Here is a 25,330-nt window from a genome sequence, read left to right on the forward strand (position 1 = left end):
TAAAACAGGAAGAAAACAGCGATTGGGAGTGTCTCGCTTCCTTTTCCGTCTCTGCTATGGGTCTCCAGTAGCTCTCTGGATACACCAGAGAGGAAGAGGCAATGCGAGAGCATTTACTCTGCCCAAAATCTCTCCACAAAAATAATACCAAGAAGTGAGGGATTTTGGTATGTAGGACAATGAGAGAGTGTCGAATTTGGAGTTAACCGGAGTTAAGTTATACTCAGGTAAGTAAGTCGTTTAGAAACAAGATTCCTTGGATAACAGATGAAAGGCTCTCTCCCCAACTGATTGGTTCTTCTAACCCTATTAAAGCCATGATTGGTTTGGTATGCCCCTGACGTACAGCTTTTTTTTTCCAGTGTCTTGACGTTGCCCTATAAAACAAGTTAGGAGTGAATGGGAGAGTCACAGGTTGGACATGCTCCCAAATTCCTCATCTTGGCTCTGCAGGGGAATGTTTGCACCCTCGTTTCCCTTGAAATGTCTTTCTTCTTCTGGTCTCCAACTCATGCTATCTATCTCCCTCTGGACACATAAAGAGAGAAGTCAGTCCAGACCAGACGCTCCAGCTCCAACAAATCTGTGTGTGTGTGTTCAAGTGTGTCAAGTGTGTGTTCAAGTGTGTACAGCTCCTCTGTTAGACAGCTCGAAGATGGATGTCTTTTTTTACCATCAGCTCTTGGCCTGTGGACCGACCCTGCCATAAATCTTCACGTGTACTAATTTCATGCCTGAGACAGGGGGTCTCGACCTGACCTGCATATCATACAGTGTGTGTGTGTGAGTGTGTGTGTGTGTCTGCGCGCGAGAGCGTGCACTTACTGTACGTGCGTGTGCATGTGTGTGTCAGGCCTAGGTTCATATAGCAAGCAGTGACATGCCAGCCAATCAGTGACATGCCAGCCAATCAGTGACATGCCAGCCAAGCAGTGACATGCCAGCCAAGCAGTGACATGCCAGCCAATCAGTGACATGCCAGCCAATCAGTGACATGCCAGCCAAGCAGTGACATGCCAGCCAAGCAGTGACATGCCAGCCAATCAGTGACATGCCAGCCAAGCAGTGACATGCCAGCCAATCAGTGACATGCCAGCCAATCAGTGACATGCCAGCCAAGCAGTGACATGTCAGCCAATCAGTGACAAGCCAGCCAATCAGTGACATGCCAGCCAAGCAGTGACATGCCAGCCAAGCAGTGACATGCCAGCCAATCAGTGACATGCCAGCCAAGCAGTGACATGCCAGCCAAGCAGTGACATGCCAGCCAATCAGTGACATGCCAGCCAAGCAGTGACATGTCAGCCAAGCAGTGACATGCCAGCCAATCAGTGACATGCCAGCCAAGCAGTGACATGCCAGCCAATCAGTGACATGCCAGCCAAGCAGTGACATGCCAGCCAAGCAGTGACATGCCAGCCAATCAATGACATGCCAGCCAAGCAGTGACATGCCAGCCAAGCAGTGACATGCCAGCCAAGCAGTGACATGCCAGCCAAGCAGTGACATGCCAGCAGATAGTTATGATTGTTACGTTCATTTTGTAACAGTATTTTTTATTGGAATTTCACAATTTCCATCCATATTAAGAGATACAACAACAGAGACAAAGCACACAAAAACCAGCACTCACTTACACATACCTGCGTATATATATATATATATATACATACATACACACATACATACACACCCATACATACGTACACCATTTTCCTCTTCCCGCTCGGCGCTTCTCTCACCCCATCCCCATCATTGTGTCTCTCAATACATACATTTTAAACAAACTTACAAACAGAAATTAAACAAAAAAGCTCAGTTTAAACCAAGAAGTTAGGTTCCACACATGGAACGTGCAGTGTAATTCTGAAATACATTGATCACCACCATTCTAAGAGAATCCTTGCAGCATAATAGCTGATACCTCAGGTTCTAGGTAATTTAGATAAGGTTCCCATATTTTGTAGAACTGATCTGTTTTAGAATGCAATGTACATGTCAGATATTCCAGAGGCACCCATTCAAATAGTATCTTATGCCAATCTTTCATAGAAGGAACCTTATCACTAATCCACTGTAAAAGGATGTTTTTCCTCGCTGCCAAGGTAAGGATGTTGTAAAGCCTCCTCTTACCCACAGAAGTAACATGCCTACTAGGGAGACCTAACAGTAAATAAACTGGGTCCAATTCTAGATCAACCCCTAGGATCTTTTCAATTTCTTGCAGAACCACCAGACCAGTATCTTTGTATTTTGGTACATGGCCATAAACAATGTGTTAGGGTGCCTGTATCAGTTTTACATTTATGAGACTGAGGAGAAGAGGAAGTGGGGCTAAAAGCATGTCTATGATTTGGGGATATCTGCAATCTGTGTATTATTCTTAACTGTATTGCTCTAGTACGATTACATATAGATATTGTTTTTGCATATCTCCAAATGTCCTCCCACATCTCTTCGTCAATAGTAACAGACAATTCTTTCTCCCACACTTGTTTCACCCTCTGTGTGTTGACAGCAGAAAAGGACCTTAAAGCATCATAAAACAGACTTACAGACATTTTCCTTTGTGGGGAAAAAAAGCATTTTTTCAATGACAGACATATCAGGGTTACCAATTAAGGTGGTGCTCTTGAGAATATAATGTCTTACTTGTGGGAAGCGGAAAAAGTCCTGCGTTGGGAGTTGATATTTCTCGACCATCTGCTCAAATGACAAACAAATCTTATCAGCAAATAAGTCATTTAGTCTGCGTATGCCCTTATTAAGCCAAAAGTGAAAGCAAGCATCCAACAATCCTGGACCAAAATCTGGGTTGTTAAGAATTGGGGTAAGAGCAGAGGTTAGTTTGGACCTTCCCAGGAAGCGTTGAACTGACCTCCATACTTTGAGTGTGTTAAGTATAATGGGATTATTGCAGTGATCTTCTACAGACTTGAATAAAGACAGACTTGAATAAAAGATCCTGTAAGGAGTATTTTGAAAGAGAAGTCACAATGTCTAACCAAATAGAGGAGTCATTGTTTATGATCCAGTCAGAAATATAACATAGGTGGGCACACCACTGATAGAACCAGATATTGGCCATGCTGCTGCTCCAGTTTCAACTGGCCTGGGCCCTAGGACCATGTCCCAGGACTACCTGACATGAGGACTCCTTGCTGTCCCCAGTCCACCTGGCCATGCTCCTGCTCCAGTTTCAACTGTTCTGCCTTACTATTATTCAACCATGCTGGTCATTTATGAACATTTGAACATCTTGGCCACGTTCTGTTATAATCTCCACCTGGCACAGCCAGAAGAGGACTGGCCACCCCACATATGCTCTCTCTAATTCTCTCTTTCTTTCTCTCTCTCGGAGGACCTGAGCCCTAGGACCGTGCCCCAGGACTACCTGACATGATGGCTCCTTGCTGTCCCCAGTCCATCTGACTGTGCTGCTGCTCCAGTTTCAACTGTTCTGCCTTATTATTATTTGACCATGCTGGTCATTTATGAACATTTGAACATCTTGGTCATGTTCTGTTATAATCTCTACCCGGCACAGCCAGAAGAGGACTGGCCACCCCACATAGCCCGGTTCCTCTCTAGGTTTCTTCCTAGGTTTTGGCCTTTCTAGGGAGTTTTTCCTAGCCACCGTGCTTTTACACCTGCATTGTTTGCTGTTTGGGGTTTTAGGCTGGGTTTCTGTACAGCACTTTGAGATATCAGCTGATGTACGAAGGGCTATATAAATAAATTTGATTTGATTTGATTTGATTTGATATTGGGCAGATCCAAGCCACCCATAGAACTTGGCAGCTGCAATATTGCCATCTTAAGTCTTGGCTTGCGTTTACTCCATATAAAGGAACTTAGCCATCCATTTACATCCTTTATTACCTTATTGGAGAGTAATACTGGGATCATTTGGATTGGGTAAAGTAGTCTAGGTAAAACGTTCATTTTCAAGAGGGATATTCTACCCAACAAAGAAATCGGGAGAGAGTTCCAGCACTCCAGATCCTGTCTTATTGTATCAAACAAGGGAACAAAATTGGCTTTGTTCATTAGCTGGAATTTAGGAGTTACAAATATACCCAGATACATGAAACCTGAGGGAGACCATTTAAAAGGGAAGGGGGGAGAAGTATTAGGTACAGAGTGTAGGCTACCAAGTGGCATAGCCTCTGACTTAGTTAGGTTAATCTTGTAGCCTGAGAATCCGCTGAATAATTCAATAATATTAATAAGAGATGTAATTGAAGTCTCGGGACTAGAGATGAATATCAGGACATCATCAGCATACAAGCTTATTTTATGGTGAACATCACCAATGAGCAGCCCCTGTATAGCAGGCTGATGGCCTCGGCCAGTGGTTCCATAACGAGTGCAAAGAGGAGAGGAGACAAAGGACAGCCCTGTCTGGTACCTCTGTATAAAGAGAAACAATTTGACCTTAGTCCATTAGTAAGGACAGCAGCCTGTGGATCATCATATTAAATTTTCACCCATCTTATAAAGTTGTCCCCTAGACCAAATTTATTTAGAGCAAAGAATAGGTAAGACCACTCCACACAATCAAATGCTTTCTCAGCATCTAGGGAGAGCACAAGACCATCCATAGCACTTTTCTGGTAGGCTTGAATTACATTAAGAAGCCGCCTGACATTGATGCATGACTTACGGCCCTTAATGAAGCCAGTTTGGTCTCCTTTCACAATTAGTGGCAGTGAGTCCGATAATCTTCTGGCTAGAATTTTAGAAAGCAATTTTCTATCCACATTCAGAAGGGAAATTGGTCTGTACGAGGAACAAGACTCTGGACATTTTCCCTTTTTGAGAATAAGTGACATGTTGGCTTCTCTCAGCATTTGAGGGAGCTGGTCATTTGAAAATGAGTGGTTAAACATATCACGCATTAGCTCAAGGATCAGGCCATGGAACTCTTTATTGAACTCACTACAAAACCCGTCTGGTCCTGGGGCCTTACCATTTTGCAGATTCTTAATTGCGAACATTATCTCTTCCTCGGTAATAGGGGCATTAATGTGCATCATTAATTTGGGTGCATCATGTGGGAGTTCTGAGTCATTTATCAAAATCTTTTCATAATGATTGCCATCAGAATCAGTAATAGTAGCAATTGACTGAGAGTCAGCTCTCTTTTTAGCTAGGTACGCCAAGTACTTTCCCGGCTTATCGCCATGTTTAAATAGCTTTTGCCTGACAAATCTCATTTTCTTTTCAGCGTCCTGTGTTAGGAGAGAGTCCAACATTGATCTAAGGACTGATATTTCCTTTAATAGGGCAGGAGTGGGAGTTTTAATGTAGTCCTTCTCTTTAGTTCCTAATTCACCCTCTAACGTTTTTTGCTTTTCACGCTTTTTCCGTCTCTTAGTGGCTGTGAATGACATAATCAGACCCCTGGCATACGCTTTACAGGTCTCTTAGTGGCTGTGTAGGACATAATCAGACCCCTGGCATACGTTTTACAGGTCTCTTAGTGGCTGTGAATGACATAATCAGACCCCTGGCGTACTCTTTACAGGTCTCTTAGTGGCTGTGAATGACATAATCAGACCCCTGGCGTACGCTTTACAGGTCTCTTAGTTACTGTGAATGACATAATCAGACCCCTGGCGTACGCTTTACAGGTCTCTTAGTAGCTGTGAATGACATAATCAGACCCCTGGCGTACGCTTTACAGGTCTCTTAGTAGCTGTGAATGACATAATCAAGACCCCTGGCGTACGCTTTACAGGTCTCTTAGTTACTGTGAATGACATAATCAGACCCCTGGCGTACGCTTTACAGGTCTCTTAGTAGCTGTGAATGACATAATCAGACCCCTGGCGTACGCTTTACAGGTCTCTTAGTAGCTGTGAATGACATAATCAGACCCCTGGCATACGTTTTACAGGTCTCTTAGTGGCTGTGTATGACATAATCAGACCCCTGGCGTACGTTTTACAGGTCTCTTAGTGGCTGTGTAGGACATAATCAGACCCCTGGCATACGTTTTACAGGTCTCTTAGTGGCTGTGAATGACATAATCAGACCCCTGGCGTACGCTTTACAGGTCTCTTAGTGGCTGTGAATGACATAATCAGACCCCTGGCGTACGCTTTACAGGTCTCTTAGTTACTGTGAATGACATAATCAGACCCCTGGCGTACGCTTTACAGGTCTCTTAGTAGCTGTGAATGACATAATCAGACCCCTGGCGTACGCTTTACAGGTCTCTTAGTAGCTGTGAATGACATAATCAGACCCCTGGCATACGTTTTACAGGTCTCTTAGTGGCTGTGTATGACATAATCAGACCCCTGGCATACGCTTTACAGGTCTCTTAGTGGCTGTGAATGACATAATCAGACCCCTCGCGTACGCTTTACAGGTCTCTTAGTAGCTGTGAATGACATAATCAGACCCCTGGCGTACGTTTTACAGGTCTCTTAGTGGCTGTGAATGACATAATCAGACCCCTGGCGTACGTTTTACAGGTCTCTTAGTGGCTGTGAATGACATAATCAGACCCCTGGCATACGTTTTACAGGTTTCCCAATGGAGCAAGGGGTTATCTGTTGATTGAGAGTTTAAGAGGCTTGATTGAGAGGCTTTAAACTCTGTAATAAAATATGATGTGAATGTATGGTCTTTAAGAATGGTTGTATTCAACCTCCAATGTCTTGACCGATTGGATGCTCCGTTGAGTTTTATGTCCAGGATCACCTCAGCATGATCAGATATGACTATGCTTCCTATCCTAGCGGATGAAACAGACTGCAAAGACGTCCTGGGCATAAAACAGTAATCTATTCTAGTCTGACATCCATGAGGTGCAGAGAAGAAAGTGAACTCTCTGTTGGAGGGATGAAAGTTCTCCAAACATCAGCATACCCCCAGATCATCACAAATAGCTTTAAGTGACTTAGCTTGAGGAGAGAGTGAAGCTATACAGCTGGGACACTTATCAATAAGGGGGTTCAACAAACAATTAAAATCTCCTCCAACCACTGCAGTGTCTGAGTTTAATTCTGAAAAGTCTAGAAATACCTTAGTGAGGAAATCAGGGGGGTGAGCAGGGGGGAAGTAATTATTCATTATGGAAATGTTATGCCCTTGTAAAGTACCATTAATTATAACAAAGCGACCAAATTTATCTTTCACACAATTCAAGACCTTAAGTGGTAAGTTCTTTTTCACCAGAATTGCTACTCCTCTACTTCTAGATGTAAATGATGAGAAAAACACTTGACCAAACCCTCCTTGTTGCAATGTCAGATGTTACTTATCATCCAAATGAGTTTCTTGCAACAGGGCGATATCAATATTTTCTTTTTTCAAAAAAAGACAGTACCTTCTTCCTTTTAATGGGGTTATTTGCTCCCTCTAATGGTCCATGTACATACACGCAGTCTGTGACCTGCCATTGCACCTTGACCATTCAATATCCAGTCTGAATCCTACTGTAAAAGTGGGGTGGTACCTTTTTCCATGTGTTGAACTCTCTTCTATCTCACCGAGCATAAACAAACGATATGAACCCTGAACTCGAACTATACTAAACCCAAAAACGAAACTTGTAAAGATCCAAAAGGGGGTTTTCCCACTAGCTAACATGCAGGGGATTTCAACTTTCCAACGTAGACTCTTAAGTCCGCATTGCCGCTCAATAGCCTCATCCTTTATATATATGGAAATGAAAATCAATAGAAGAAGATTGAGGCTCTTCCACCTAAAACCAAGCCTGGGCACCAATATGGATTCACACATATCTCAGCCTGAGCTATAGCGGCAGTTACTTTAGCAAGAAAAATAATAAAGATACGAATATTACTGAACCGGAGCATGTGAGAACTCACACCACTGTTTCATGATCAGATTCAAATGAAAATACAAAAGTTATCCAGCTTAAGGTGCAGCTTAAAGTTATTTACCCGAGAGAGTCAATAAACGCAGCAGCCTCTTCAGGTGTGTAGACTTTTTTAGGCGATCCGTTGACCATAATCTTCAATGTGGCCGGGTACAACAGTGCGTAGTCCATCTTCATTCCCCTGAGTCGAGCCTTCGCCTCATCAAACGCTTTGCGTCTTCGTACAACCGCTGTGGAATGATCATTGAAGAATGAGACCTTTGGACCTTTACGTTGACTACCGTCAGAGCCGATGTTTCTAGCCGCATCCATGACGCGCTGCTTGTCGGTGAAGTTGTGGAACTTTATAACCACTGGCCGCGGGCGCTGGTTGGGACCAGGTATCGGTGCTTGAGAGAGATGGGCCCTGTCCAGCTTCACACGACCAGCCTTAGTGTCCATTTGTAGGTAGCCAGGGATCCATTCCTCAATTTTTCTTACTGAACGTGTCCCTTCAGAATTTTCCGGGAGTCCCACAACACGAATATTGCATCTGCGTCCTCGATTATCCAAGTCGTCAATGTGCTCCGCCATTTTGCGCACCTGTTTCTCAAGTGCTTTTATCTTAGTGTCCATAGATGTAGTTGAAGTTTCCACTGTAGCAATTCTTCCTTCTGCCTCATCAACACGTTTGACAACCCACTGTAGTTCAGCTAAATGGCCTGCTATTGCTTCCAAGACCGTTCTTATCTTAACATCGATCACTCACGTTAGCTAGCTCCTCCTGCACATCTACAGAGATGGTGGTTTTGGTCGAGTTCTTAGTAGTTCTGTTGGGCATATTGTCAAGGTTTTTGAGAAATAGCCATCAAGACTCATTGTAGGATAACTTATTTAGCCAATTCTACCACTTTTTCAAGCTAGGAGATGAATGTAAAAATATACATTGACGAATGCCACGGGAGCTCGCTGAAACACAGTGTTCTCGCTATGGCGCCATTTTGTCCCCCCCTATGATTGTTATTTAAGTAGGGCTGTGTGGCCGGGCAGGAAGTGTAGCTGTGGCTGTGTGGCCGGGCAGGAAGTGTAGCTGTGGCTGTGTGGCCGGGCAGGAAGTGTAGCTGTGGCTGTGTGGCCGGGCAGGAAGTGTAGCTGTGGCTGTGTGGCCGGGCAGGAAGTGTAGCTGTGGCTGTGTGGACCCTAATGGGGATCCTAATAAAATACCAAAAAATATCAATGATGAGAGGTCAGGGGTCACTAGGCTCAGGCAGCTGGTGATCTCTGACCCCCCCCCCCTCATGCCATCTGTGACACCAGGCTGCAGTCTATACATGGTCCCCCATTGGAACACCCTCATATATGCATAGAAAATATAATATCTTATTGGTGCCATGCTGATTCCAACTTGAAGGTATGGTATTGTGCTATACTGGAAGAATAGAGGGTATCCCATTCACCATCCTGACCCACTACTCTTTTGTGGTGGAAGTTAGACCTCTTGGCTTCATAGCAGTCTTGTTCTTTCTCTGTTTACATCATCTCTGGGCTGTTCAAAGGACCACCAAATGTTGGATTCACATAGATTGATATCCGTTTTCCTGAATGGAAGGCCCTTTCTGGACAATGCTGTAGTGTGTCACTCACTGTTTTCCATTTGTTTGGAGGAATTTCCTGTTGTCTTCGTAATAGCAGAGCCTTGTGGGAAAGAGTTGACCCGTAAAGGAATACATCCCTGTGGGGGTTTACTATCCTTGTGGGGACTAGAAGTCCTCACAAGGATAGTAAAACAAGGAAAATACAGACAAGTGGGGACATTTAGGCTTAAGGGTAGGGTTATAATTAGTTAGGGTTAGGAGTTCGGTTAAGGGTTAAGGGTTAGGGGTTAGGGGAAAAGAGGATTTTGAACAGGAATCAATTGTTTGGTCCCCACAAGTATAGTTAAACAAATGTGTGTGTGTATATATATATATTATGTGTGTGTGTGTGGGTTTGTTTGTGTTATTTAGTCACCTGGACACTACATGACATACTGGTCCAGTGTCTGTCTGTCTACCATCTGCCCTATAAAAGTGCTGGTGTCTTTTGACTGACTGTGTTGGCTGAGAGAACATGTGTCACTATGAGTGTGTGAGGGCATTTGCTGAAACATTGTTATGCTAAAGTCACTGTGGCTTAGCGGCCCTCGCTGTGAATGAAAGGTCACAGGTCAACGGGCTGTTCAGACTTCCATCTGCAACTGTGGGTCTGGATATCAGTCTGGAGGATTTAGATAGCAGACAAGGGCAACACACTTTTCTCTCTCTCTCTCTCTTGCTCTCTCTCTGTGTATGTGTTTGAGTGTAAAAAGTCTATATATATTGAAATGACATGTATGTTTCTTAAAATGTAACACATATCAAGACATCTGAAACAGAATGTAATGGTGTACACATTAGAAAACCTACCGCTAGGAGGTGAAGGGCATGTCGCCATCTAGTGACAGCTTTCATGAAAGCATGCATGCATACTGTTTGTCTGTCTGTCTGTCTGTCTGTCTGTCTGTCTGTCTGTCTGTCTGTCTGTCTGTCTGTCTGTCTGTCTGTCTGTCTGTCTGTCTGTCTGTCTGTCTGTCTGTCTGTCTGTCTGTCTGTCTGTCTGTCTGTCTGTCTGTCTGTCTGTCTGTCTGTCTGTCTGTCTGTCTGTCTGTCTGTCTGTCTGTCTGTCTGTCTGTCTGTCAAATGTAAAATGTGAGTAAAATGTGGTCATTGAGCCATTGAGTAAAGTGTGGTCACAAATACAATGTTTTCTGACACAAGCCAAGTAGACCAGGTTCCAGTACTGTTCATTCTTATGCATTTCCTTGGTGTTTCCTTGTATCTTTCAGATAATGTAGACTAGAAGAATGCATGTAAGAAGAATTTATATAGATGTCCATACATCATCACACAAGTAGAAGGCATCAGGTGTATAATCTCCCATGTCTTCTGTGTCTCTGCCTGGAGGAGGGGAAGAGCAAGTCCAGGGTGTGTGCCAATGTATTCTGTGGGGCTGGCAGGGAGTGTACTGTGACAGAGAAAGGGGAACCTTCCTGCCTGTGCATCGAGGTGAGTCTTAGCCTACACACACACACACACACACACACACACACACACACACACACACACACACACACACACACACACACACACACACACACACACACACACACACACACACACACACACACACACACACACACACACACACACACACACACACGCAGGCATGCCTGCACTCTCACACACAAACACACACACGGTACGCACATGCATGCATGCATTCTCACACATACACACACACAAATTCCTGGCAAAGACCAAATGTCTCACTCCACAGATTGAAAATGGGTGCTCTCTCTCTCTGTCTTCAGCAATGTAAACCTCACAAGCGCTCTGTGTGTGGCAGTAATGGTAAGACGTACCACAACCACTGTGAGCTCCACCGCGACGCCTGCCTGACCGGCCTCAAGATCCAGGTGTACCACGACGGTCACTGTGAAGGTAGGGGACCCTGAAAATAATCTCCAGGTTGTCTGAGGCATAGAAATATATTACTAGAATGGACAAAGCCCCTCAGACCATACACATTTCAATGAAACACATATGTACACTCAATATGACTGCTGGTCTTCCCATCACAGAGCATTACCTTGAATAGGAAAGTCTGTGCTGGGAACTTTATTTCTGTGTTCCAACGGACAATCTGCAATAAAGAGGAGATTAAGCAAAGTGTTTGCAGTTGTTTTGATTGTGTTATGATTTCTTTCAGAGAAAAAGACAGACAAAGCTGTTGCTGCTAGCCCAAGTAAGTATACTGCCTAAGGTCATGAGGCCCATTGTCTCAGAGAGGTTCATGAATAATTGATTAATGATAGCAGTAGGTTCATTTTATACTATCCTTGCATGCACTTTAGAAGATACACTGTTGGATATTCCTTTACACTATCACACAACAGCTAGCTATGTGCTCAAGGGAAACACACACACACTCACACCCAGCCCCCACCCAACACACACACACAAACAGAAGTACTCTCACATACTTAGTTCCAGTAGAAACACGCTGTAAATATGAGCGAGTCTGTATAGTCATTTAGCTGTCTGCAGTACTGACCCTCTCTACTCTCTCCCTCTCTGCCTGTGTAGTCGTGTGCTACCTGGCCAACAGGAACGAGTTGCGCAGCCGGGTCATCCAGTGGCTGCAGAATGAGGTGGTCCCTGACGGCTGGTTCGCCAAGGGCTCCAACTTCTCCAACATCCTGCTCAAGTACTTTAAGGTAGGTTGGATTTGTGGGGTGTTTGTGGGGTTGGGTGGGTGGTTAGGTGTGTGTGGTTGTGGTTGTGGGCCCAGTGTGTGCCTGGTTGTGTGTGTGTGTGTGTGTGTAATGATGCTTTCGTAGTTGAACTATTGCTGGAAAACTGCAAGGAAAAGTACCGGACAGCACACAGTATTTAAAGTGGAGTGGAGGTGTATTTATTTCTAGTCCTGTACTTCTAGAAAGTCCTCCTCTGTCCTCACCTTAATAAAACGGCTAAGATTACAATCCGTTAGCATGTATGGACTACTTAATGACTCCGTAAGCAGCGGAATGATACACTTCACTTGCAGCAGCTCTAAGGAGACAGAATCAGTTGAAAATTCACCGAGTTCTCCCCCTCTGTCAGTTAGTTATCTTGTTTGTTCTGTGGGCCAAGCTACACAGCATGGAAAACGCCCCACAGCAAGAACAGACTGTTTAACGTTCTTCCCACTGCCCAGCACTTGATCACATAAAAATGTATGAATGAATATTCCTACAGGACTATGACAATGGAGACTCCCAGCTGGATTCCACTGAGTTCCTTAAGTTCCTCCAGCACAACGAAACAGCCATCAACATTACGTCATATGCTGACGAGGAGAACAACCGCCTGCTCAGGTGAGCCCCAACCACTGGCCCAGGGTCAGTAGTGCACAGCTGTCAATCATGACAGGTATAATGCATTCTAAAGGCATAATGTCTTATAATCATGTCGTAATGATCCTGACTGAGAGCCAGACGTTTTGAGTTCGTATACATTTTCATATCAGTAAGTGTTACTTACTGATATTTGCTGAGTGCAGTGCATTCTCTTCAAGTAGTAGCAACATAATGATGGTTTATCTCAACATATTGGTATCTCGGTAATGTGGATTTCTGTGTTGAATAAGAATGCTTACTTAAAAGACTAATGACTGTACCTGGCAATCATTTGTTTTCAATTGCTGCTTGAAGAAAAGAGAAGAATTCTCCACCGACACATTATCATATTATAAATGGGGCTCAGCACTTAATGAGCTCCCTAAGCAAATTAGCAGGGTTTTAATTTCCAGCGCCAAATCAGGAACTTAACTTCAAAATAAGTTAAACAGCCATTTTCTGGGACTAACACTAATTTAATTCAAGACATGGAGTACATGGAGCAATTGAAAGCAATGGAAAGGCCATGATGAAGCAACTGCTTGCACTGCTAATAGGTATTTGATTGAGGTCTTTCAGTGAATCGGTTATTGCCATATTGATATAAAACTACCGTATACAGAAGCAATGGCAACTTGTATAATACATCAATATATTGTCACGGGCGTCGTAAGAAGTGGACCAAAGTGTAGCATGGTGAGCGTACATATTCCTTTTATTTATAGAAATGTAGCCAACAAAGCAAGCAAGCAAACAAGCAAACAAGCAAACAAGCAAGCAAGCAAGCAAGCAAGCAAGCAAGCAAGCAAGCAAGCAAGCAAGCGAGTGAAGCTTAACTTCAGCTATAAATGCCTCTAACAAAGTCAACTACCCACAAACAACAGGGAAAGAAGGCTGCCTAAGTATGATTCGCAATCAGAGACAACGATAGACAGCTGTCCCTGATTGAGAACCATACCCGGCCAAAACAAAGAAATACAAAAACATAGAAAATAGAACATAGAATGCCCACCCAAATCACACACTGACCAACCCAAAATAGAGACGTAAAAAGCTCTAAGGTCAGGGTGTGACATATATGCTATTCAAATTCTGTGGAATTCAGTTGTTCAGTTCTTGCCCTAACTCTGATGTTGAACTGTTCAGTTGTTAGTATCTAATCACCCTGCTGCACCTTTGCAGCCATGGTGAGTGTGCTGTAGATTACTACAGTTGAGACTGTATGGAATCATCAAAAAATGTAATTGATTAGGATGAGGGATGTAGATTTGTTATATCACAGTTGTTTACATGGTGACCTCGAGACAGGGTGTACAAGGGCAGGGGGATGGGTGATTTGGGGGGGCTGAAAGTGCTGTTTTGGCAGTTCTGCAATGGTGAGGCAGCTTGTTTTGATGGGATGTGGTGGTGGGTGTGGGTGGCAATGGGGCCGCTGTCCTGTGGGACCATACCCTCTCTCATGCATCATGGGTCTGGGAGCGGGCGCAGAGAGCGACACAGGGATTTGGGCAGTATCAACTCTCATTCATGTGTGGAATCTTCCTCCCAATTTGTGTCGGCTGGCTATCTGGGGTCATCTGTGAGATCGACTAGAGTTAAAGGGCAACTGGACTGGCAGTAGGCCCAGTCTAAGGAACATTTACAGTGCATTCGGAAAGTAGTCAGTCCTCTCCCCTTTGTCCACATTTTGTTATGTTACAACCTTATTCTAAAATGGATTCAATTCATTTTTTCCCTCATTAATCTACACATAATGACAAAGCAAAAACAGGTTTTAAAATATGTTTGCAAATGTATTAGAAATAAAAAACAGAAATATATTTGAACGGGGTATGGTAGGAGGTGCCAGGCACACAGGTTGGTGTCAAGAACTGCAACGCTGCTGGGTTTTTTCAACGCTCAACAGTTAAATTGTTTATTTTTTATTTTTTTATTTCACCTTTATTTAACCAGGTAGGCTAGTTGAGAACAGGTTCTCATTTGCAACTGCGACCTGGCCAAGATAAAGCATAGCAGTGTGAACAGACAACACAGAGTTACACATGGAGTAAACAATTAACAAGTCAATAACACAGAGAAAAAAAGGGGAGTCTATATACAATGTGTGCAAAAGGCATGAGGAGGTAGGCGAATAATTACAATATTGCAGATTAACACTGGAGTGATAAATGATCAGATGATCATGTACAGGTAGAGATATTGGTGTGCAAAAGAGCAGAAAAGTAAATAAATAAAAACTGTGGGGATGAGGTAGGTGAAAATGGGTGTGCTATTTACCAATAGATTATGTACAGCTGCAGCGATCGGTTAGCTGCTCAGCTAGCTGATGTTTGAAGTTGGTGAGGGAGATAAAAGTCTCCAACTTCAGCGATTTTTGCAATTCGTTCCAGTCACAGGCAGCAGAGTACTGGAACGAAAGGCGGCCGAATGAGGTGTTGGCTTTAGGGATGATCAATGAGATACACCTGCTGGAGCGCGTGCTACGGATGGGTGTTGCCATCGTGACCAGTGAGCTGAGATAAGGCGGAGCTTTGCCTAGCATGGCCTTGTAGATGACCTGAAGCCAGTGGGTCTGGCGACGAATATGTAGCGAGGGCCAGCCGACTAGAGCATACAAGTCGCAGTGGTGGGTAGTATAAGGTGCTTTAGTGACAAAACGGATGGCACTGTGATAAACTGCATCCAGTTTGCTGAGTAGAGTGTTGGAAGCAATTTTGTAGATGACGTCGCCGAAGTCGAGGATCGGTAGGATAGTCAGTTTTACTAGGGTAAGCTTGGCAGCGTGAGTGAAGGAGGCTTTGTTGCGGAATAGAAAGCCGATTCTTGATTTAATTTTCGATTGGAGATGTTTGATATGGGTCTGGAAGGAGAGTTTGCAGTCTAGCCAGACACCTAGGTACTTATAGGTGTCCACATATTCAAGGTCGGAACCATCCAGTGTGGTGATGCTAGTCGGGCATGCGGGTGCAGGCAGCGATCGGTTGAAAAGCATGCATTTGGTTTTACTAGCGTTTAAGAGCAGTTGGAGGCCACGGAAGGAGTGTTGTATGGCATTGAAGCTCGATTGGAGGTTAGATAGCACAGTGTCCAATGACGGGCCGAAAGTGTATACAATGGTGTCGTCTGCGTAGAGGTGGATCAGGGAATCGCCCGCAGCAAGAGCAACATCATTGATATACACAGAGAAAAGAGTCGGCCCGAGAATTGAACCCTGTGGCACCCCCATAGAGACTGCCAGAGGACCGGACAACATGCCCTCCGATTTGACACACTGAACTCTGTCTGCAAAGTAATTGGTGAACCAGGCAAGGCAGTCATCCGAAAAACCGAGGCTACTGAGTCTGCCGATAAGAATATGGTGATTGACAGAGTCGAAAGCCTTGGCAAGGTCGATGAAGACGGCTGCACAGTACTGTCTTTTATCGATGGCGGTTATGATGTCGTTTAGTACCTTGAGTGTGGCTGAGGTGCACCCGTGACCGGCTCGGAAACCAGATTGCATAGCGGAGAAGGTACGGTGGGATTCGAGATGGTCAGTTTCCCGTGTGTATCAAGAATGGTCCACCACCCAAAGGACATCCAGCCAACGTGACACAACTGTGGGAAGCATTGGAGTCAACATGGGCCAGCAACCATGTGGAATGCATTTGACACCTTGTAGAGTCGATTCCCTAACGAATTGAGGATTTTCTGAGGGCAAAAGGGGCTGGGGTGCAAGTCAATAATGTTTTGTCAACTCAGTGTATATACATTAGCTCCAGTGAAATGGCAGTAACAGTAGTCTGTTTAACTGTATTTCCCTCCTGTGTCTTATTGGTCCTGTTGTTCATGACCCCACCTCTCCTGTTGGTGTCTAGGAGCCTGTGTGTGGATGCCCTCATCGAGCTCTCAGACGAGAACACGGACTGGAAGTTGAGCTTCGATGAGTTCCTAAACTGCTTCAAGCCTGGCTTCAACCCACCAGAGAGAAGTAAGACTGACACCATATACAGTATCTTCCTGTTATGTGTTTTTCCCGTGTTCAATCCCTACGTTTGTTAAAAATGTGATTTAATTATTCAACCATTTTAAAAACACATTAAAAAAAGACCCTTTCATAAATGAAATACTGTTACCAAAGAAAATAAAAATTAAGATGTCCAGAAACTGCTTCTCCAATAAAGATCCCCGATTACGCTTGTAGGCAATGTCATGGCAACGTTAGCTATCTATGGTTATGCGCAGAAACATGTCATCGGGTCTATAGGTTGTGTCTATCGATTGACTGTCACGCCTGCTCCCGCTCTGAGGCTGCCCAGCAGTACGCACTCCTGCCACCATCATTACGCACACCTGCTTCCCTCGTCACGCGTATCTGCGATCATTTGGACTCACCTGGACACAATCACCTGCTCTCATTACCTCCCCTATATCTGTCTGTTCACCGGCTCTGTTCCCCGCTTCAGCATATTGTCGTCATGTCGTTTTGTTCCCCCCGTTCTGACGCTGGTCCTGTTCCATGTCCGTTCTTTAAATTGTTAGGTTCTAATCTTCAGAGTAAAAACTCTACGGACACTATGAAAGCTTAACCAAGTTTATTCTTCCCAGAGGATCAATACAGCTGCATCAGGCGACCAGGTATTCACACAAGCACTGATATTTAACTATGCTGAGTCTCCTCCTACACATCATGAACAGCCAATGCATCTCTGTTGCTAGACAGAACCTTAGTGATATCTGTTCCTCCTCACTTCATCTAACCTGACATCTACCCCAAAGTGATCACTCCTCCCCAACTCACGGCTGTTATGGTGACTGGGACCAGACTGTGTCTCTTCTCATCCCAGAGGATCCCTCCCATGGGATCCCTGATGGCTAACAATAACATATCCTGACATAATGTAAACGTTATACATTACCCTCTCTCCCTCAGTGACATGAATACGTTTTTTCTCATTCTCAGAACCCAACAAAATTTTAAACTCCCTGTACCTGCTTCTCGTTATCGGTTTTTACATTTAAAGAACATTCACAAATAAGGAATCATTTTCACTTCTCCTACTGATTTCCCAAAACCCGGTCTGGTCCGTTGAGACTGCTTCGCAAGGCGCTCCCAAAAGTATTTGTTATGCTGGTGAATGAGGACCCAAAAGCGACTTAACGAAAACAGAGTCTTTATTCCAGTATATGACAAAAGTAATAATCCTGGAAAAATCAAGAAGAAAACAAAACAGGAAAAAACTTAAATCCACTCGTAGTAACGAGGACAGACTGGAGACTCGAACATTGACTGCAGGTTGCTTCGGGAAGGCACCGACAGTAGCGAACTAAGACACCTGCTCACACGCAGCATCTGAAGGAGACAAAACACGACAGGGCGAGACAAGGACACAGAACAGCGTACATCATACAAGGATCCGACAAGGACAGAAGCAGAAAACAAGGGGAGAAATAGGGGATCTAATCAGAGGGCAAAATAGGGGACAGGTGTGAAAAGAGTAAATGAGTGAGTTAGGAGAATGAGGAACAGCTGGGAGCAGGAACGGAACGATAGAGAGAAGAGAGAGAGGGAGGGGGAGAGAGAGGGATAGAAAAAGGGAACGAACCTAATAAGACCAGCAGGGGGAAACGAACAGAAGGGAAAGCACAAGGACAAGACAATATATGACAAAACATGACAGTACCCCCCACTCACCGAGCGCCTCCTGGCGCACTCGAGGAGGAACACTGGCGGCAACGGAGGAAATCATAGATCACAAACGGTCCAGCACGTCCCGAGAAAGAACCCAACTCCTCTCCTCAGGACCGTAACGGAAGACGAAGAAGAGGGAATCTAGGGCTACTACTCTAAAAAAAATGAGACACGGGTAGAGAACTGTAAGCTTTAGAGCAAACAGGACCAAACAGGCCAGGAGAGTAACAACTAGGGACAGACTGAGACACAGCAAGGCTAAGACCAGGAACAGGAGAGAGGCGGTGGCTGTGGACAGACTGAGACACAGCAAGTGCAGGAGCAGGACCAGGAGAGATGCGGTGGCAGGGAACAGACTGAGACACAGCAAGGGCAGGAGAGATGCGGTGGCTGGGGACAGACTGAGACCCAGCAAGACCAGGAGCAGAAGCAGAAAAAAAGTTACCAGACTTATTCTGCGCGCAGTCCGAACAAGCAGCCACGAAACGGCGCGTGTCACGCTCCTGAGTAGGCCACCAAAACCGCTGGCGAATAGAAGCAAGCGTACCCCGAATGCCGGGGTGGCCAGCTAACTTGGCAGAGTGCGCCCACTGAAGAACAGCCGGACGAGTAGAGACAGGAACGAAAAGAAGGTTACTAGGACAAGCGCGCGGCGACGGAGTGTGAGTGAGTGCTTGCTTAACCTGTCTCTCAATTCCCCAGACAGTCAACCCGACAACACGCCCATCAGGAAGAATCCCCTCGGGATCGGTAGAAGCCACAGAAGAACTAAAGAGACGGGATAAAGCATGAGGCTTGGTGTTCTTAGTACCCGGGCAATAAGAAATAACGAACTCGAAACGAGCGAAAAACAACGCCCAACGAGCATGACGCGCATTCAGTCGTTTGGCAGAACGGATGTACTCAAGGTTCCTTTGGTCAGTCCAAACGACAAAAGGAACGGTCGCCCCCTCCAACCACTGTCGCCATTCGCCTAGGGCTAAACAGATGGCGAGCAGTTCGCGGTTAGCCACATCATAGTTACGTTCCGACGGCGACAGGCGATGAGAAAAATACGCGCAAGGATGGACCCCATCGTCAGTATCGGAGCGCTGGGACAGAATGGCTCCCACGCCCACCCCCGACGCGTCAACCTCGACAATGAACTGTTTAGTGACGTCAGGTGCAACAAGGATAGGAGCGGATGCAAAACGCTTCTTGAGGAGATCAGAACAACAATCATACGACCGGTGAGGAGGAAGGGAGTTGGTTCTGGACCGACTGAAGACCGTGTGCAGATCATGATATTCCTCCAGCACTCCTGTCAAATCACCAGGTTCCTCCTGTGAAGAGGGAGCAGAAGAAACAGGAGGAATAGCAGACATTAAACACTTCACATGACAAGAAACGTTCCAGGAAAGGATAGAATTACTAGACCAATCAAAAGAAGGATTATGACACACTAGCCAGGGATGACCCAAAACAACAGGTGTAAAAGGTGAACAAAAAATCAAAAAAGAAATGGTCTCACTATGGTTACCAGATACTGTGAGGGTTAAAGGTAGTGTTTCACATAATATACTGGGGAGAGGACTACCATCCAAGGCGAACATGACCGTGGGCTCCCCTAACTGTCTGAGAGGAATGTCATGTTCCCGAGCCCAGGCTTCGTCCATAAAACAGCCCTCCGCCCCAGAGTCTATTAATGCACTGCAGGAAGCTGCCGATCCGGTCCAGCGTAGATGGACCGGCAAGGTAGTACAGGTACTTGATGGAGAGGACAGTCTAGTAGCGCTTATCAGTCGCCCTCCGCTAACTGATGAGCTCTGGCCTTTAGCTGGACATGAAATGACAAAATGACCAGCGGAACCGCAATAGAGACAGAGACGGTTGGTGATTCTCCGTTCCCTCTCCTTAGTCGAAATGCGAATACCCCCCAGCTGCATGGGCTCAACACCTGAGTCAGTGGGGAAAGATGGTAGTGTCGGAGAGAGGGGGGACACAGTTAACGCGAGCTCTCTTCTATGAGCTCGGTGACGAAGATCTACCCGTCGTTCAATGCGAATAGCGAGTTCAATCAAAGAATCCACGCTGGATGGAACCTCCCGAGAGAGAATCTCATCCTTAACCTTAGCGTGGAGTCCCTCCAGAAAACGAGCGAGCAACGCCTGCTCGTTCCAGTTACTGGAGGCAGCAAGAGTGCGAAACTCTATAGAGTAATCCGTTATGGATCGATTACCTTGACATAGGGAAGACAGGGACCAGGAAGCTTCTTTCCCAAAAACAGAACGATCAAAAACCCTTATCATCTCCTCTTTAAAGTTCAGATAATCGTTAGTACACTCAGCGCTTGCCTCCCAGATAGCTGTGCCCCACTGCCGAGCCCGACCAGTAAGGAGTGATATGACGTAGGCAATCCGAGCTCTCTCTCTTGAGTATGTGTTGGGCAGGAGAGAGAACACAATATCACACTGGGTGAGAAAGGAGCGGCACTCAGTGGGCTGCCCAGAGTAACATGGTGGGTTATTAACCCTAGGTTCCGGAGACTCGGAAGACCCGGAAGTAGCTGGTGGCACGAGACGAAGACTCTGATACTGTCCTGAGAGGTCGGAGACCTGAGCGGCCAGGGTCTCAACGGCATGCCGAGCAGCAGACAATTCCTGCTCGTGTCTGCCGAGCATCGCTCCCTGGAACTCAAGAGTAGAGTAGAGAGAATCCATAGTCGCTGGGTCCATTACTGGTCGGATCCTTCTGTTATGCTGGTGAATGAGGACCCAAAAGCGACTTAACGAAAACAGAGTCTTTATTCCAGTATATGACAAAAGTAATAATCCTGGAAAAATCAAGAAGAAAACAAAACAGGAAAAAACTTAAATCCACTCGTAGTAACGAGGACAGACTGGAGACTCGACCATTGACTGCAGGTTGCTTCGGGAAGGCACCGACCGTAGCGAACTAAGACACCTGCTCACACGCAGCATCTGAAGGAGACAAAACACGACAGGGCGAGACAAGGACACAGAACAGCGTACATCATACAAGGATCCGACAAGGACAGAAGCGGAAAACAAGGGGAGAAATAGGGGATCTAATCAGAGGGCAAAATAGGGGACAGGTGTGAAAAGAGTAAATGAGTGAGTTAGGAGAATGAGGAACAGCTGGGAGCAGGAACGGAACGATAGAGAGAAGAGAGAGAGGGAGGGGGAGAGAGAGGGATAGAAAAAGGGAACGAACCTAATAAGACCAGCAGGGGGAAACGAACAGAAGGGAAAGCACAAGGACAAGACAATATATGACAAAACATGACAGTATTGGCCTCTTTGATCTCTGGGTTTGAAAACTCTGTGCTGTTACTGATCAACATGTCATTTCCTGTGATGTCCATTGACTTCCTGTTATCTGCTTCCTGTAGAGTGTGCCCTGGAGGATGAGACCTATGAGGACGGGGCAGAGACTCAGGTGTAACCGCTGTGTCTGTGCCTGTGGGAACTGGGTCTGCACAGCTGTGACCTGTGAAGGTGAGACTAGCTGTCTTACACCTGCCTTTATAGTAGGCCCTTACTGATCTAGGTCATAGTGTGAGGGGATTGTGTGCTAAGATGAATTATGTTCTTTCTCTCTCCCTCTCTCTATTTATGTCTGTCTCTTCCCTCGCTTTATCACTCTCTCTCTCTCTCTCCCTGTCCATATTGGCTTGTGTCTCGCTTCCTCTGTCCCCTCTCCTCACTATCTTTCTCTCTCTCTTTCTCTCTCTCTCTCGCTTTTTCTCTCTCTCTCTATTTCTCCCTCCCTCCCTCCCTCCCTAACTCCCTCCCTCCCTGCAGATAAGGTGCCTGCAGTGGAGAAGACTGAAGGTGCTGACCAGGAGATGACAGAGGAGGAGTGGACACGGCGAGTGGCTGAGCTCAATAAACATCAGGTTAGTCTGGAACAATGAATAGCACATTACGTTTTGCTGCTACTTGTTAAAGGGGCAATCTGCAGTTGCTACATATATTTTTGGACTTATAAATAATTATATGTACCCATTCACTCTTAAAGAGTCAAATTTGTAAATGCCTCAAAACATGTTTAATAAACTATAATTCTGATATAATGGATGGTCAGTCCTTACATCCATAGCTCTGTCTATGAATTTTTCCAGCCCATCCCTCAGCTTTTAATCGAAACACTTAAGAAGTGTTATTGTTTCAATCGTGGCTTGCCCCTTTAAGTAACAGTATAGGTCAATGAGGCTGTGTACTTATACAATACACACACCTGTACTTAGAACTTTATGAGTCAATTACTGTATTAATCAGAGCCGATATTTGGTAAAGTTTACATGCCCATGCTTCTAGGTATGTCTCACTTTTTGGCTGTGTCTTTACTGTACATCAGACCTGGGTTTTGCTTTCTTTTTAGTACTAGGCACATTTGATTGAGCCTGCCTGGGGTGCCAGATGGGCGGTGTTTGCACATATGGGACTATTCCATTGGTTCCATCGCGTCAGGCAAGCTCAACCAAGAGCAGCTAATGTATTTTAAACGATATGAACCCATGCTGTGTATACAGTGTATCATAAGGGTACTTGTACTACAGTAGCCAATAATCTTGTTCCTTTAACTCCTGTTAGGAAACTGTGGAGAAGATTAACATTTGAAAGAGAGAGAGAGAGAGAGAGAGAGAGAGAGAGAGAGAGAGAGAGAGAGAGAGAGAGAGAGAGAGCCCTCTTTCAGTCCCACCATCAACAATCACTATCTGGCTGAAGCTTTGGAGCTTGTACTGCTGCGAAAGGAATTATTGTTTTTAGATTTAAAATGTTAATTATTATGATTTTTTAAAAACTGTACCAATGTCTATTGTAATATTATTGTGTATAGGGGAGACTAGTTTAATTGTGTGTACCGTACCGTCAAACACAGTCCTGTTATCCTATTTGAGTAACACTCCGAAGACTTGGTAAGAATCCATGTCACCTAGTGGTGGGGTAATATTTGTATTAATTTGAGTTAATTTGTTGTTTTTGTTTTCTGTCAGTCAAATGAGCTCATCTATAGAAAAGAGAAGAGTGTGTGAATTGGACATAATAAGGAAAGCACAAGTTGTAAGAACTACTGTTAAAAAAAAAATGACTTCACAGTTGCCACGTCACATACCCAACCCCATCACAGAGGGTTGAGATAAGCAATTCGGCGAGAAAGCATAATCAGATGCATTGACCTTACAGGGCTGCTCTTCCAGACACCTGGGTATTTTATTGGGCCAGTAAATCACATGAAGGATGAACACATGGCTGAGTTGTAAATGTACCTGAATACCATTGTAAATCCATCAACAGTGTGATTACACTTGCCTGGCAGTGTTACTACTCATATCATATCTGTGATATATACAGTAAAAACCCATTGACCCATAACATCTGATGGTGCCAGGGTTCAATCTGTTAGGAAAAGGGAAATTAAGAAAGTCCACACTCAGTCTTAGACAAGAACTTGTATTCCAGCTCTACTTTCTGAGGTAGCCTAGTGGTTAGAGCGTTGGACTAGTAACCGGAAGGTTGCAAGTTCAAAACCCCCGAGCTGACAAGGTACAAAATCTGTTGTTCTGCCCCTGAACAGGCAGTTAAGGCACTGTTCTGAGGCCGTCATTGAAAATAAGAATTTGTTCTTAACTGACTTGCCTAGTTAAATGAAGGTCAAAAAAAGAATGCTGTCCATCTGAGTTATTACTCCATCAAATGAATTGAATGCCAAAGCACTAGCCTGGATACGGATTTGGATTGTGAAGTGAAACTGAAGAATTCAGTATGGATCCAGGCTACCAAAACACATGGATGGTGCTTGTTTGAATCACTGTAAGTGACAGTACTGTATTGCTAGGAGAGTTCGCGATAAAGTTTGTGTCTCCTTCTCATGCTTTGCCAACAGTACTGCAATTCATTTGATCGTTGATGTGTCTTTTGGGGAGCTGATGCACGTCGGTCTCTCGGGATATAGGTGCTTTGGTTGGATGACTTTGTTCGGGTACAAGGATTGGGGAAAACAACTTCTACAAAACATGTTTGATGGCATAACTGAAACCAAAGGTCAAATGCAAGATACCTGAAGTACAGTATGTGTAGTAACTTTTAGAAAGTTAGTGCCTTACATTTTCACTAAGACCTCGGGGACGTCTGTCACTATGAAACCATGCCAAATGTATGGTCTAATTGAAGTTAGTAGCCTGTGTTTCTTTTGTTTGTTATGTGTTTATTGTCTCACTTTTAGAATAATACCAGCTCACTTTGTTTGCTTGTTTACAGGAGACTTTTAATTAAACATTTACTCCCTGTTGATTATTAAGACTACTGTATTGTCAACCAGGTATGCAAGCTTTATACATGTCAATAAATACATTTAATAGACGTGCTGGAATGGTTATTGCACATTTTTATTAATACACTTTTGACTGAATGTGTGTGTACTGGCTGTGGTATATGGCCAATATACCACGGCTAAGTGCTGTTCTTATACACGAACGCAACGCAGAGGGCATGGATTCAGCCCTTCGCCGTGGTATACTGGCCATATACCACAAATCCCCAGGTGTCTTATTGCTATTATAAACTGGTTACAAAGTCATACGAACGATAAACAATACATATTTTGTCATACCCGTGGTATATGGTCTCATACACCACGGCTTATAATGGTCATTATATCATTTCACATGTATTTTATGATTTCACATGTATCCAGACCTTTGTGACATAAGGTCTACCACTAAAACTAGTAGGGCATATGACAAAATATTAGATATGGTTCCTCGTAGGCTAATATAAACGAGAGCTGGGGTGTCCAATTGCAAAGTTAATTGACCATGTATTTCAGTGTGAAAACAGATAACCTTTTACAAAGCATCCAC

At 44.7% G+C, this 25,330-nt stretch overlaps 1 pseudogene; it reads left to right on the forward strand.

Moving 5' to 3' along the window:
* LOC124008371 overlaps positions 1 to 24,830 on the forward strand; it is a 33,304-nt pseudogene extending 8,474 nt beyond the window's left edge.
* Positions 24,831 to 25,330: the final 500 nt, after the last annotated feature.

This window comes from Oncorhynchus gorbuscha, linkage group LG21 (genome assembly GCF_021184085.1).
Source record: "Oncorhynchus gorbuscha isolate QuinsamMale2020 ecotype Even-year linkage group LG21, OgorEven_v1.0, whole genome shotgun sequence".
Lineage (NCBI taxonomy): Eukaryota > Metazoa > Chordata > Actinopteri > Salmoniformes > Salmonidae > Oncorhynchus > Oncorhynchus gorbuscha.